The 16085-nt window shown below is 34.9% G+C and overlaps 2 non-coding genes across 2 annotated transcripts; one reads left to right on the plus strand and one right to left on the minus strand.

Moving 5' to 3' along the window:
• Positions 1 to 12087: 12087 nt before the first annotated feature.
• Positions 12088 to 12159, plus strand: Trnaq-uug. The gene has a single exon. It is a non-coding gene; the product is annotated as a tRNA-Gln (tRNA).
• A 1577-nt stretch (positions 12160 to 13736) lies between these two features.
• Positions 13737 to 13808, minus strand: Trnaq-uug. Its single transcript has one exon. It is a non-coding gene; the product is annotated as a tRNA-Gln (tRNA).
• Between the last annotated feature and the right edge of the window lie 2277 nt (positions 13809 to 16085).

The following is a 16085-nucleotide window of genomic DNA, read 5'->3' on the forward strand; positions in this document are numbered from 1 at the left end:
CGGAAGTTTTAATTTTTTTCTAGAATAATTAACAAGGAATAACGAAAACCAAAATTAATTTGAAAGAATTCAATATGAAAACAAAAATATTTGTACTAAATCCCACTACTAACTCTCGCTATAATACTATGGAGTCGTAGATGACTAAGAAGACATGATATACGGTAGTTTTGTTCGTCTAAATTCAAAAAATGATGTAAACGCTTATGAACAAATTTATCTGCCTCCTCCCGTATGAAGGCAATATCGACCATATCAAAGTATCTTCCATGATGATTTCCTTATTTTCCTGTCCCCTCGGGCTATCTGCACCCCCTCATTCTGATCGATCGGCCGTCTCCGGTGGGTCTAGACCGCTGAAGGAATAATCCGGACTGACACCGAGAAATTAACTTGTCCGGGGATCGGACAACGAGTGACGGCTATGATTTCATTATTTTTTATTATGTCGTATTTCGATCGGCCTCGGTTCCGCCGCCCCTAAATCGCAGTTAAGCCGCTATTTATTTTTATAGGTTGGAGCGAAAACTATGGGTTCGAGTCACACGGGGATCACTGCCAGTGGCGGGTTTGAAAAAATGTTATTATCCGTCCTGAGAATAGGTAGAAAAGAAGAGTTTGTGACCTGTGCAAGGCAACCGACGATGCATTCGAATAACACACTTAATTAGTTTATATTTGAACAAACGTGTTTTCAACGCAAGTTATATTGTATAGCTGGGATGTGTTCTTGGAAGTGAAAACACGCACTTATTTCAAGAATATCTCCAAATTGTAATTTTGATATTTTAAAAGATTTTTTTCCATTATACATTGGAGTAGTATGTCAGGTGTCTCCTCTTTGAATAGTTTCCTTAAATTTCCTTAATTCCAAGGTGACCAGTAACATATCTGTTATGTTTTCTTGGGAGATTGAATGGGGAACTCTGTTATGTGTTATTTTTCTGTAACCGTTACGTGTCGGATACGATATTTGGGATGTACCTGTGCTGCATCCAAATTATATCCACATTTTGTGAATTTCATGTTCCCGCTCCATCATATCCAAGTAACATATTTGTAACATTGTGCTTTATTTGCCATCTTTGTCGGAAAACACTCAATTCATTTCAACAAATTCAATAAATATCATGACTATTATAATTATACTTAAAAATATGATATAATTGGAAAGAATTTTTTATCAAATTATTTCTTATTGTTATTAAATCAAGGTCTTACAACTTAGCTGAGTCTTTCAGAGCTGCGACCACTTGGATCTTTTTTTCTTGTACCCCACTCATTCAGTTCTAATATGGCTATCAGTGGTATCGACAAATCTAACGACAACCCTAGAAACCTTGGCGTCTACCTAGAATTTGCCTCATTAGGTCCTGCAAGCTACTCGTATGTGTTCACCTGTTTCTTTTCCGATCCACAGAGTCTGTATTTCTCATCCGATAACTTGCCTACTTGCAAGATCGTTGTCAAATAGTGGACCTTGATGGAAAGTTATCATCCAAAAGAAGAGTTACCCGAGGAGTATCACAGGAGTCGGTGCTTGGAGCCATTTTATTTGCTCTCTAAATCGATGACTTCAGTATAAAGTTGTGGCGGATGACGTAGTTCCCTTTGCGGATGGTGTCTCTTTTAAAAATAGAGATTAAATGGAAAGCTGACTTCAGACAAAATCGAAGAAATCCACAGATGATGCTGCTGAGTGGTTCGGAAACAACAGAATGAGTGTAAACGTTGATAAAACGAAGTAGCTCGTAGTCACCACCAAACGATATAACAAAGAAAGTAAATCCCTGCTTTGGTTATCGATCAGCGGAAACTTAGGTTGGGAACAACATGTGAATTGTCTTAAAAACATTCGACAACGCTGTTCGCAATTAAAACTATAAAAACCTTTTTAACAGAAAAAGAAGCCTTGATTGTGTACCATGCTCAATTCCACGGACAGATGACCTATTGCATCATCCTTGGGGGGCGTCCTAGGAAGCTGTAAGAATTTTCCGGAAACATGCTATGATAATAGTAACAGAGGAAGGACGAATGACAAGGTGTAGACCACTTTTTAAAAAATAAGGAATATTACCATCCCATGCTGTTACAACATGGAGTGCCTTCTATATGTACATAGGAGGGGAAACAAGTTCCAAAAACAATTGAACGTTCACGGTCACAACACGCGATTCAAGGACAAATATAATATCCATTACATCGACTGGACAAAACGCGACACATGCACATATACAGGGTGTTTCATGAGTCGTTGACCATAGCCTAATGCTGAATGCCGGTCCAGGCCTTTCAGAAAACTTGCTTGTTTTGTATCCTAAGGCTATTAGTTTCGGAGATACGGGGTGATTAATGAATATTGACCTAAATTTGCGAAAGCCATAACTCTGTAATGCAAGGTCTGATTTCGATCAAATTTTGTGGGTTTGTTCACATCAGACAGCTTTTCCAATCGGTTTATGAAATATAAATATTTTCAGGGCAGTACTCAGAATATCGTGATTTTTCATTCAAGCCCCAAAATCTAAATTTTTTACATCCTCTAGAGAAATTTCGTTATTGCCACGAAAAACTACATAATTTGACCCAAGGAATTCAATTTTCACTTTGCATGGCACACTTGTCACAAGGGATTAGGAACCGGAAGAATTCATATTTTATGTCATTTTTTCGAAATGCGGTCCTGCTTTTATTCCTTCGGTGATAATATTTATGGTCCTTTGCCGAGATTCTGAATTTTTTTTTATTTTGTTCAATTCTTCTTCATTTTAAACCCTCAGCATATTCTGAGTGTTCGTATAAAAGTGTTTAAGAGTATGCAAAGTCGAGCTGTGTATTCTTTTGAAATTACAATAACAATAACAATAACAATTTTTATTCAATTCATAGTACATACTAATTGTAAGTACAAGAAAAAATGTCCTAGTATGTTATCATACTTCATATATCGAAATATATTTTAGCCTAATCACATATTTCTGTGTATTCTACAGTAATCTAAATATTCTCCTACATTATATGGTTCACAATCAATGATGAATAGAAAAAGTCTTTTATTAAATTTTTTTACATCGTCCATAACATGAAATTGCCTTGGCAAAATATTGTACAGTTTAATACACATATATCTAGAATTTTTGTGAGTTATGCTAAGTGAGTGAATTGGATACTAGTATTGATCCATTTGCCTAGTTTTTTCATTTTTATTTTTATATTTTTCGAATAATTCCGTATGTTCTACCAAAAACTTAACGCAATTATATACATATATGCCAGTTAATGTCAGAATATTGTTTGCTCTAAAAACACCTCTACAAGTCTGCCTATATTTCATTTTAAATAAAGATCTTATGGCCATTTTTTGTTTCACAAATAAGCTATCAGTACTGGAACTATTTCCCCAGCATACAATTCCGTATGACAATATTGACTGGAAGTTGGCAAAGTAAACCACTTTCAGTGTGGATGTATCTACTGATTTTTTTAAAATATTCATTGCATATAAATTGGAGTTCAGTTTTCTATTTAGGTATTCAATATGATTTTTCCACGTCAGATTAGCATCAACATGCAAACCTAAAAACTTAGTAGAGTCCGCTATCTTAACTTGAGACTCATCTATTATTGTTATCTCTGGTATCTCAATATTTGACCTAGATGTATGAAAAATTACACATTCTGTTTTTTTTTCATTAAATTTTAATTCATTAGTACAGCACCAGCATTTCACTTCTGAGGAAGCTGCATTCACATGCTGTATTAAATTCAATACATTCTGCAGCCTTTTTATTATGTTTGTATCGTCAACATACATTATGAGATCTAAATTTTGATCAATATTATTGGGCAAATCATTTATGTACACAATAAACAAAAGTGGCCCGAGTATACTACCTACCTTGTGGTACTCCTCGATTCACAGTTTGATCATCGGAAATGAAAGTTTCCGTGTTTATTTTAATCAGAGCCGGAACTAGGATTCTGGCGCCTGTGGCGAATTCTCATAATGCGCCCCTAAGAAATTCTCTTTCCTATGTTGATTTGTATTTATCTTTCATAATCGAATACCTAGCTTTTTTTGCTCGGAAAAATTTTTCCTATTTTAAAGAAATCAATACAAATAAAATCAAAATAAAAGGGATACGAAATAACAATAACATGCATTCAAAATGAACTATAATTTGACTTTTCTTGCTTTGGTTTCTGCAAGAATATCAATGATGTCGTGACTCTTTTTCTTTTCTATAGATGGGACAGCTATGCTAAATAAGTCAGCTTTTCCTGTCCAGTTAAAGACCTTAAATAGGTTTTCACTAATTTCAATTTGTTGAAAGAACGTTAATATGTAGCTGTGGCAGCTGTAGTTACTGATAAAGTCAAGAATATTTTGAGTGGCCACAAATTTGTATGGATCTGAATCGGGACTATACTTCAATGGTTTCTTGTTTAATTCGCCAAGTAGAAAGCCGTGCAAACATATTCCCTCGAGAAAGCTGTCTTCAGAAATTAGGCAAAACACTGAATCCTTATTCGAGTTGCACTTAAATATAGTTCAATACTTGAATGAGGTCCTTTTTCAGCTTATTCTTCTAGTCAAAATTAAAATGTTTCATCATCAGCTCCTCCTCCAGGCTATTTTATTTTTCTTCTCTTTTCCTCTTCTGTAACCTCTATCTGTGATAATTTACCAGCTCTCCAGTTCTCCAGGAGCTATTGTGGTCTATGTTCTGAAGGAAATACCCCCAATCGGCTAAGGTTTTGCGCCTCAATCGGTCTCCGATAGTTTTTTTGTAAGTAGATCTCGACATGGCCTTTGTTATCGCGTTGGTTGTTATGCGACGCCACAGCCGTCAATAGAGTTCTTTAGAAGGCTGTGGCGACGCATTCTGTTTTCAGACTGATGGTGTGGACTATATCTTAATAATTTATTATTATTAAGTATTTGATTATTATTCTCCAGTCCATTCTGTGGACTACGGACGTTGTTTACAATCCCACCTGTATAGTGTTCGTTTACGTTCACATTAATTTAATTCACACACATAATGTGTTTGGCATATTTTTATAATATTATGTTTTGTGTTAAATATTAAATGAAAAATATTCAATTGGAGAGAATACTGTTTTTTATTATTTTTATTTTGCGCCCCCAGATCGCTAGCGCCCGTGGCGACTGCCTCTCTCGCCACGCCCTCGCTCCGGCTCTGATTTTAATACGTACTTTTGTTTTCTTCCATTTAAATAACTACGAATAAGTTTTAGCTGTTGGTCTCGTATACCATACTTTTCCAGCTTCTTTAATAATGTGTCATGATTCACACAATCGAAAGCCTTTGACAAATCAAGAAACAACCCTACAGGAATTTCACCCTTTTCAATAGCCAACATATTGAATTTAGATACCAATATTGTAAACCATCTTGGAAAATTTAAATCGTAAGTGTATTTGCTTCAAAACACACATTAAGTATTAAAATTTATTCTTCAACGATGAATATGTACTATCATAAGAGATGTTCGAAATGGAGTTCTTCCTTCTCGACACATTTGCTAACGCTTAAAATCAGATTAAATAATCTGATTTTAAGAGCAATAAATACTGCCCTTTTTTTCTTGTGATTTTGTTCAACTTCTGCACAGGCTTCTTCTATCCTCTGCCGCAAATGCTCTCGTGAAATCAGAAGTGTCTGTCACTTTTTCACGCACACTCAGTGGGACCTGAGGCTTCGAAATCAAAAAGATTTGAACAGAATTAAAAAAAAATTCAAAATCTCGACCGAAGACAACAAATAATCACCAAATGAATAAAAACAGGACCGCATTTCGAAAAAATAACCATGCAAAGTGAAAATTAAATTCCTTAGAATAAATTATGTAGTTTTTCATGGCAATAACGAAATTTCTGTAGGAGAGCCGTTTGGAAGAGCTTTCTGAAGTGAACAAACACACAAAATTTGATCGAAATCGGACCTTACATTCCAGAGCAAATTTAGGTCAATATTCATGAATCACCCCGTATCTCCGAAACTAATAGCCTTAGGATACAAAACAAGCAAGTTTTCTGAAAGGCCTGGATGACCTTCATTCACCATTGGGCTATGGCCAACGACTCATGAATCACACTGTATAATAGTTTGAAACTCTATAACAAACTACCAGATGGCTTGACGTCACTACATTACAATGCCTTCAAGAAGAAAATAAAAAGCTTTCTTTATGAAAATTTTTAGCATTTAACACCACGTACGAGTTTTTGTCCCATGAATTTCTTCCATAATATCGCGGTTTTTTCGCTGATATTTCACGGGATGGTTACAATACGCGTTCACAAAAGAAAATTAAAAAAATTGCTGGATCATATGCAGAACTTCAAATTTACTTGTCGAGTGTGAAATATCCCTGGGTATATGAAATTAAAACAATTTGAATACATATTTTAAAATAGAACAAATTTGAGAAGAGACCAGTTGTTTGTTCAAATAGCCTGAATTTCATAATAATATGTTGAAAGTGAAATGACTGTAACTATAATAAATTTTTATGTCTACTCTATAAATTGATATTCCTGATAAAACAATAACAATGAATTCGAGCTACTGAAAATAAATCTGGGTTTATTATAAATCTTTATTCGGTAATTATTATACTAGTCTATGTCGATGAGAATTATTAATTACCTCGAAACTAGAAGTTTGAAATTGTTTCAGAGGCAAGGTATTCATTAATTGAAAAAAATAATCGAAACTGTTTTTCAGGGCCGTATCTAGGGCGTGGCAAAGGTGGTACTTGCCACGGGCGCAAGGTTCGCTGGGGCGCCACAAAAATATCAAAGGTTAAAAAAATAGGTGCGCCATACAAAATAATTCGAAAGATCACAACTCCATTTTCATGTATACTTCTCCAAACGAGTAATGCCGGGGTAAGAAATAATACATATAAATTGTTCAAAAGTGCAATAAAGTCATAAATATTATTGTCGCGCGTAGGCATGTGTGCTTACACCTATTTTCAGTAGTTTTTTGCGCTTCATAAAGTTCGTCGGTATCTCTTCGACAAACGTACCATCTATTTTTGCGTGAAGTACGGCTTCTCTGATACAATTTTATAACGATGGGTTTTTTAGATCTTCAGACGTTGTATCTGATATTTCAGAAATCGTTTTTATTTTCAATTCACCAATCAGAATTTTGAACCCCAAGAAGAGAGAAAAATACATAAATACGAGACATCCTGAATATGTCAGGAGCAAATCAAATGGAAAAAATTGTTGCCTGACAATGAACGAAAAATGGAATTCTTTTGTAAAACTTCGAGACTAGGAGTGAAAATCCTAAAGAATTTCAGAAGGTGCAGAGTCCTCCCAGACTGAATTTCAATCGATAATAATAGAAGAATTCCATTGATCCTATAAATTATTTTTTCCACTTTCTATATGTTATTAATCTCAGATAAATACGTATCGAAAAACTCTAGCCTTAAAAAATAGTAGATATTTGTTTGGTATGCTAAGTTTGCAGACATGCCACCAGAAAAATTATCAGGGGCATAGAATAAAGCATTGCGTGCTCAAAAAATTGCTGCCCTAAAAGCCAATACATGTGATTTATCAAAGTTTTTATTACCAAAAAAATGACCACAACTGTCAGTCCTATTCATTCTCATATTTCTGATTCAAGTTCTACAGATAGCGAAGGTGAACAAAGAAAAAATATAGAAATTGAATCAGACTTGGGTCAAAACGAAGTAATCGAAAAACATCAACCAAATCATGAACTCCAACCAAACATAGAGATTGAAATTGACTTCAACAATACAACAACGTGGAAAGTAAATAATAATACTATTGGACAAGTTTTATGCTCCTTTAATTTTTTGTAAATATAATATAAAATTAATATTTAAGTTTGTGCATCTATGTGCATTTTTTCTTTTGGCAGTATTACCAATGTTTATTTTTTCTTAGGGTAATTGGAAATTATAAATTACTAAATGGGTTTTTTTATTGTTATTTTCGCGCATCTTATGAGATAAAGGTGCGACAGTGTCTGGAGATGGAATTATGGACATATGTGGCAGTATCGCCGCTGACTTAGCCAAGAAAGTGTGTTCGATTTATTTCTCTGTTCTCTAAGAATTACGCTGATCTAAATTTCTCGCTAATGAAAACAAATTCAAGTGTGGATCAATTGGATTTCGCTACTTAACGCTGGCCAGCTCAACCCTTCACAGCACTCCATAGAGGTAAGTCGCATCTTTATTGACGCTTTGTTTTACATTTTTTCCACCCAAGCAATTTCCAGTTGCTTTACAATTTATTCAAAAACATTACAGTCCGCTAACTCTTCTCGAGCAATCGAGTGGTCCTTCAAAATTCGCATTTTATTTTTGAGTTCGAAATCAGACCACTGAATATTTTTATACAACTATTACGATGTACGTTATCCGTTGACAAACAACAGGCGATTTGAAAAACATTGGTTCACAAACATCAAGAAAAATTTTCTTTACGTATGCAATGTTTTCAGATTTCAAGTTGAAAAATATATATTTTTTTTAACATTTATAAGTATTAATATATGAATATAAATATTTCGTTTTGTTTTTTTGGAATTTGTTTCATTTTTATGATATATATGAAATGTGTATTTCACTGGTTTCAATAAAAATGTATAATATTGTGTATTATTTTAAAACATTAACGAAAATGCATGACTAAAATTATGAACAAAAAAATACTATAAGAAAACATAATGAATGAAAAAAATCTACGCAAATGGGGGGCGCCATGCGCCATCTATTATATTGCCACAGGCGCAGGAGATGGTCAATGTACTGTTATTTGTAGACGATGCAAATGCACTCATCAAAAATAAAGACCTCAAATATTGTATTGAGCAGACACGAACAGCATTTGATCTGATAAGTGCTTGGTGTAGTCAGAATGGGCTCCATCTGAATGTTAATAAAACCGAGTGGGTCATTTTCAGGATTAATAGATCCAGAGAAAGTTTCCCGGACACGATAGATTTCAACAACACCACAGTTCGTATATCACAGACCACTAAATTCTTAGGAGTTTATGTAGATAATCAATTAAATTGAAGAGAACATATTTATCACCTAAGTAAAAAACTGAATAGTGTCCTTTATATGATAAGGGTGTTATCTCGACGAGTAGATGTGGCACTTTTGAGAACCATCTATTTTTCAATCTATCCTTCGGTACGGAATCGTTATTTGGGGTGGAGGTTCTGATTGCAGTAAGCTGTTTGTGCTGCACAAGTCAGCATTACGATCTATGATTGGTCTTAAATATGGAGAGTCATGTAGAGGGCATTTTAGACAGAATGGAATTCTAACTTTTTACGAATTGTTTGTCTTGGAGTGCATCCTTTTTGTGAAAACCAGTCACCATTATTTTGAAAATTTAAGAAAAGTCAATAACACGAGACGTACTGTTCCGTTTCACTTTCCGATGCATAGGAAGACACTGACTGAAAAAAATACCAATTACATGTGTGTAAAATTGTATAATAGTCTACCTAAGAGTATACTAGATATAGTTTCTCATAAAAAATTCAAGAAAACTCTCATAGAGTTGATTACCAATATTGAACCTTACTCTATTGCTGAATTTTTGAATTATAGTAATGTAAACTCTAGGATGTTGTTTAGCAAATAATTTTTTTTTCTCTATTATTGACGGTGTTCCATTTCTGTGTATATTTTATACGAGATTCCGGAAATAAAACTTTTGTTATTGTTATTGTTATTGCAATAGTACCTAGATACGGTAGCTGCTGTTTTCATAGAAAAAGGATTAACTCGATTAGGAATATTTTATTTCAAATTACCTGCGCCCTATGTCAAACTAGGCTTCTAAGGTTTTTCATTTTGATTCAGCTCATTATTCGAAATATGCTGCAGTTATTTCCTCTAATACTTGATAACGATTCGTCCAAGCGCACGCCACTGGAATTGAGATATGGTCCACTGCAGCGCGATGCAGTTTTCCAATTTCACACCCCGGCGCTTCTCGACCGCGTGCTCGCTGCTCATATTGATACCGAAAATTCATTACGATGTCGTTTGTCCCGGGGGCCGCGACGCCCCGTGCATACATCGCTTCGGTCGCTCGAAAAAGCGGGCTCGCCGCGCGACGTCAGCTGAAAGCGGACGGATATGCCGCGATGTTAATTAGGGTACGATTATCGGTCACAATGACGGAAAAACGACGTTGCGCTGTCGGATTGAGGCCCGCATTTTTTTTTTCGCCATTTGTTTCCGCTAATCCGACGTGCGATTTCGGCAAAAAGGCCGATTATTTCGCGTTATTAGGGAGCATTGTTGTGTTTCGCGCGACGAGGCTTTTGGACTATGCGATTGGCAGTCGTTGCGAGCTTGGTCTCGTTGCGTACTCATGATTGATTGTTCTGTCGCATAAAATATGTTCGATTGTTCTATATCACGGAATGATTATATTTCTGACCAATCCAATCGATCGAATGCATTTCTACATCCGAGTGAACTAGAAAATAGCTGGAATTTTCTTGTTGAATCTCAGGCTCTGTGAAAGGACAGTATTCTCATCCGTCATTTCCTATTAAATTTCAAACAATTGGAGTAGTAAGGTGAATGTAATTTTTGCTTTTTCACCAATTATTAAAATCACCGTATACAGGGGTATTCCAAATTGAGTCAGAACCATTGCCAACTCCGTTATTATTGATGCTACGAAGTTACGAAAATTACAATAGTTTCCACTTTCGTCGAAAAGATGACAGCACCTAACGAACGCCTTTTTTCAATTTCACCATTGTAGCCATGGCGAGAATTTTCGAGCAATTTTTTCGTGTAAAAATTCATAGAGGACATAATGGCACCTCGGAAAGGTAATATCATGAATGAATATTTGTTCTTCAATGAAAAAATTTTTCAATTTTTTTTTCGTTTGACGAATAAAAAATTTCTGACTTTCCGAGGTGACGAATGATTGAATTGAATTATAATGATAACCCCATTGCAATTAGTGGTTTCTGGCGCAACATATTTATTTTCTCTTTTTGAACTGACCACTAAAACGGTAAAGACCCCTCTTAATGGACTTCTCACAGCACGAAACACGAATAGTCACACCACGTTTTGCATAGCGGGATTTAGGTTTTGAGTTAACCTTGAGACCACGTGTTGACAAATAGAACATTTCAGATAGTTACTGAAAGTTTTTCTTAGAGAAGTCGCTGGGTAGAGTTCATCGAAATTTATTCACAACACATTATTTCATGTTCTAAAAATATCACAGATTCAATATTTCAAAAATATCAACAGAGAGAAGTCGCATAGTAGTAGCTATGTTCACTTCATCGGAACATCTCGATATGATGTTACATGCAACCACTAGGGATCTGAAGTTGAGGAATTCGCAAACTTAACAATATGCGGACGTTAATGTCCACAATGTGAAATCTTAAATACATCCATGAAAATTCTCAATGAAGCGCTTCAATACGATATTTTTGGGTACTCCTTGCGACATTCTGTTACATTTCTGGTTGACTGGGATAGGCATGATATATTTTCGCAGTGAAAATTGTTTAGTTTTCATTTCCTGCATATCTATTCTTTCCCTTACTTGGATGTTGGTAAGGAATGTTCTCAGCTTAAGTATATATAATAATAAGGTTTATCATCTGAGTCAAAATTTTAATGTAAACCAAGTGAACTGGCATAACAAAAGTCGTTCAAAATCAAGTGCAGCCTCCTAATTGTAAAAACCTAAATGTTGTCTAAGATTTGTATAATTAAGTAAGCTACGGAACTCACTTAGGAAAGAATGTTGTTGAAAACAATCAAGAAAAATAAAATTTTTATAATCATTCATATGAAAAGTTTGTTAAATTGGAATCTGAATGAATCATAATAATTATTTTTGCATTTCTCACGAAAATTGGTTATAAGCCAACTCAGCAGTAAAGCTACGATTATTTTCACAGTCTGGCAACGAAGTTGCACTTCTGACATCTGACGTCATTTTATTCTTGAGATGGAGCAAGCGTAGTTTTGAGCAAACCATTTAACTATTCAGGTTCCATGGTGTAATGGTTAGCACTCTGGACTTTGAATCCAGCGATCCGAGTTCAAATCTCGGTGGAACCTTGTATGGAACATTTTTTGGCAATCAATTCGGAAGATTGTAAAGACCGGTGTTCAACTTGATATGTAATTCCAATATTGTTTATTGATTACTTCAAATAATGTTTCGCCATCTTAAGGGAGCATCTAACCGAATCTATTCAGCTCTACTTCTCTCGGAAAAAAGAATTTAACTAGCTCGATCGTTTCTTTGTAATGGTTCACTTTGTAGGTATCACTGAGAGGATAGCTGAGTCCAAAGCGCTCTGCTATAATATTTCAATTTGAAATTTCCACGACATAAAAGGTTTAATTCCTTCTATAAGATTCTTGTAAGAATCTAATCTAATCAAAAGAATCATAACTATAAAATTTGTGGTATAAAGTGACCTAATTCAAAAAAACACACATATGAATTATGCAAGTAGGATAATTCGGAATCAGAATATTGTAACAAAAATTGAAACAAGCAAGTCAAAAATAATTGTAGCCCAAGCACTTAGAAGATCGACTCTTCTACGTCAAAGTTTGAATCATTCTCCTAGCCCAAATTCTCTAAAAGCTATTGTCCATTCGAGCTCTGTTCACTCACCCTTCGATTGAAAGAATGATAATTGAATATCAGTGAAAATTTCAATTAACAAATAAACTGCAATCGAAAAAGTAGCATGCAGACATTACCGAAATGTGTGCGGCTCTGATGAAGACTAGAAAGTCGCAAATTTATGCCTGCCTTTATTTCAATCGATGACAACACGTGTTAATGCAGTTCACTTTCCCATCAAGATTTTCACCATTTTTTCATTTATACTCGATAGGAATTATTGAAAATTGAGCGAAGCCCCCCCACCGACAGCTCAATTTTCAACAATTCCTATCGAGAATAAATGAAAAAATGGTGAAAATTTTCGACTTTCTAGTCTTCATCAGATCCGCACATTTCGGTAATGTCTGCATGCTACTTTTTCGATTGCAGTTTATTTGTTAATTGAAATTTTCACTGATATTCAATTATCATTCTTTCAATTGAAGGGTGAGTGAACAGAGCTCGATGGGACAATAGCTTTTAGAGAATTTGGGCTAGGAGAATGATTCAAACTTTTACGTAGAAGAGTCGATCTTCTAAGTGCTTGGGCTACAATTATTTTTGACTTGCTTGGTTCAATTTTTGTTACAATATTCTGATTCCGAATTATCCTACTTGCATAATTCATATGTGTGTTTTTTTGAATTAGGTCACTTTATACCACAAATTTTATAGTGATGATTCTTTTGATTAGATTAGATTCTTACAAGAATCTTATAGAAGGAATTAAACCTTTTATGTCGTGGAAATTTCAAATTGAAATATTATAGCAGAGCGCTTTGGACTCAGCTATCCTCTCAGTGATACCTACAAAGTGAACCATTACAAAGAAACGATCGTGCTAGTTAAATTCTTTTTTCCGAGAGAAGTAGAGCTGAATAGATTCGGTTAGATGCTCCCTTAAGATGGCGAAACATTATTTGAAGTAATCAATAAACAATATTGGAATTACATATCAAGTTGAACACCGGTCTTTACAATCTTCCGAATTGATTGCCAAAAAATGTTCCATACAAGGTTCCACCGAGATTTGAACTCGGATCGCTGGATTCAAAGTCCAGAGTGCTAACCATTACACCATGGAACCTGAATAGTTAAATGGTTTGCTCAAAATTACGCTTGCTCCATCTCAAGAATAAAATGACGTCAGATGTCAGAAGTGCAACTTCGTTGCCAGACTGTGAAAATAATCGTAGCTTTACTGCTGAGTTGGCTTATAACCAATTTTCGTGAGAAATGCAAAAATAATTATTATGATTCATTCAGATTCCAATTTAACAAACTTTTCATATGAATGATTATAAAAATTTTATTTTTCTTGATTGTTTTCAACAACATTCTTTCCTAAGTGAGTTCCGTAGCTTACTTAATTATACAAATCTCAGACAACATTTAGGTGTTTACAATTAGGAGGCTGCACTTGATTTTGAACGTCTTTTGTTATGCCAGTTCACTTGGTTTACATTAAAATTTTGACTCAGATGATAAACCTTATTATTATATATACTTAAGCTGAGAACATTCCTTACCAACATCCAAGTAAGGGAAAAAATAGATATGCAGGAAATGAAAACTAAACAATTTTCACTGCGAAAATATATCATGCCTTTCCCAGTCAACCAGAAATGTAACAGAATGTCGCAAGGAGTACCCAAAAATATCGTATTGAAGCGCTTCTTTGAGAATTTTCATGGATGTATTTAAGATTTCACATTGTGGACATTAACGTCCGCATATTGTTAAGTTTGCGAATTCCTCAACTTTAGATCCCTAGTGGTTGCATGTAACATCATATCGAGATGTTCCGATGAAGTGAACATAGCTACTACTATGCGACTTCTCTCTGTTGATATTTTTGAAATATTGAGTCTGTGATATTTTTAGAACATGAAATGATGTGTTGTGAATAAATTTCGATGAACTCTACCCAGCGATTTCTCGAAGAAAAAATTTCAGTAACTATCTGAAATGTTCTATTTATCAACACGTGGTCTCGAGGTTAACTCAAAACCTAAATCCCGCTATGCAAAACGTGGTGTGACTATTCGTGTTTCGTGCTGTGACTGCGTTGTGTTGAGAGAATGAACAAACAAAATCTTTATGAATGAATTTTGAGAATAATTTCTTCAACCGAGCTGTTTCATTATTAAATTTTGTTTCAGTTAAGTGTAACTTGACGTTGATTGATTAATTAACGTGCAGTAAAAGGTGAGTGGTTATATAACCTATTGAAAAAATGACTATAAAATAATAAATATATATAAATCACTTCTTTGCCCTCTTATCCTCCCCGTTTTTGCACCTTTGTAACGTTCAACTTTCAACATACCTTATATGAATTTAGGTGATTATTAAGTCATAAGTAACATTCACAACCTTCATAATCAAACTTGGAATTGATTTGAATCATCGAGAGAACTTCAAATTATTTTTTTAGATACTGTGCTGGAAAAAATCCCCTTTTACTGTTGTTAGATTTATCATGACACTCAATTTATTACTATCAATACAGCTCTGATTTTTTCTTCTTCAGCTGGACCATGCCGATCCTGAAGTGGAATGAAGATTTATAACAAGATCTATATTCTTTATTTTATATATTTGGATTTGTATGAAACATATTAATCTTGAATAAAAAGATATGAGTAGTTCATATAGTTCAATTTCCCTTTTGAGGATGAGAGCAGAATGCGAAATATATGTAGGTAAGAGTAAACACAGGGTACAAATGAGGCGTTCAGAGTTGAAGAGGCCCAAGCTACAATTTTTCTGAAATTGAGTTTACGAGTATATAAAATTTTGATTCATTTTTAGGCAGTTCTTACTGTTAATTCAATTTCAGAAAAATTGTAGCTTGGTCACTTTTGCTCGGAACGCCTCGAATATAGAGTGCAAATTCATTGCCACGATGGTGGTTATCAAATTGAACATGAATATAACTTCAATAGTGTAACCAGTCCGGCCCTTGCGGTCGGTCCTTTCGAGAACTAGAGCGGTCGGTAGGTTCTGGAAAGGTTCGCGAAGGTACCTGAATGTTTCCGGCGCCTATATAAGCCCAGCGGAGGAGCAGGTAGGCAAGGGAACTGAATACAATAGATCACTCGGCTTGGAAAATGCAAAAACGCTTACGACGAGAACAGACAGTTATACCTCCACTGCATGGAGCAAACGGAATGGTATATACGAGACTTGAAAAAGCCGAAGCACTTGCCGACTCAATTGAGAGAGAAGCCAGAATAAATTACAGAAATGATGATGACAATGAAGATCTAGAAGAAGAAGTGGAGGCAAACGAAGAACTGATGATGGAACCACCGGAAACCGAAATCATTCCAAAACCGGCTTCACCAACAGAAATCAAAGA

Source organism: Coccinella septempunctata, chromosome 3, assembly GCF_907165205.1.
Source record: "Coccinella septempunctata chromosome 3, icCocSept1.1, whole genome shotgun sequence".
In the NCBI taxonomy this organism is placed as follows: domain Eukaryota; kingdom Metazoa; phylum Arthropoda; class Insecta; order Coleoptera; family Coccinellidae; genus Coccinella; species Coccinella septempunctata.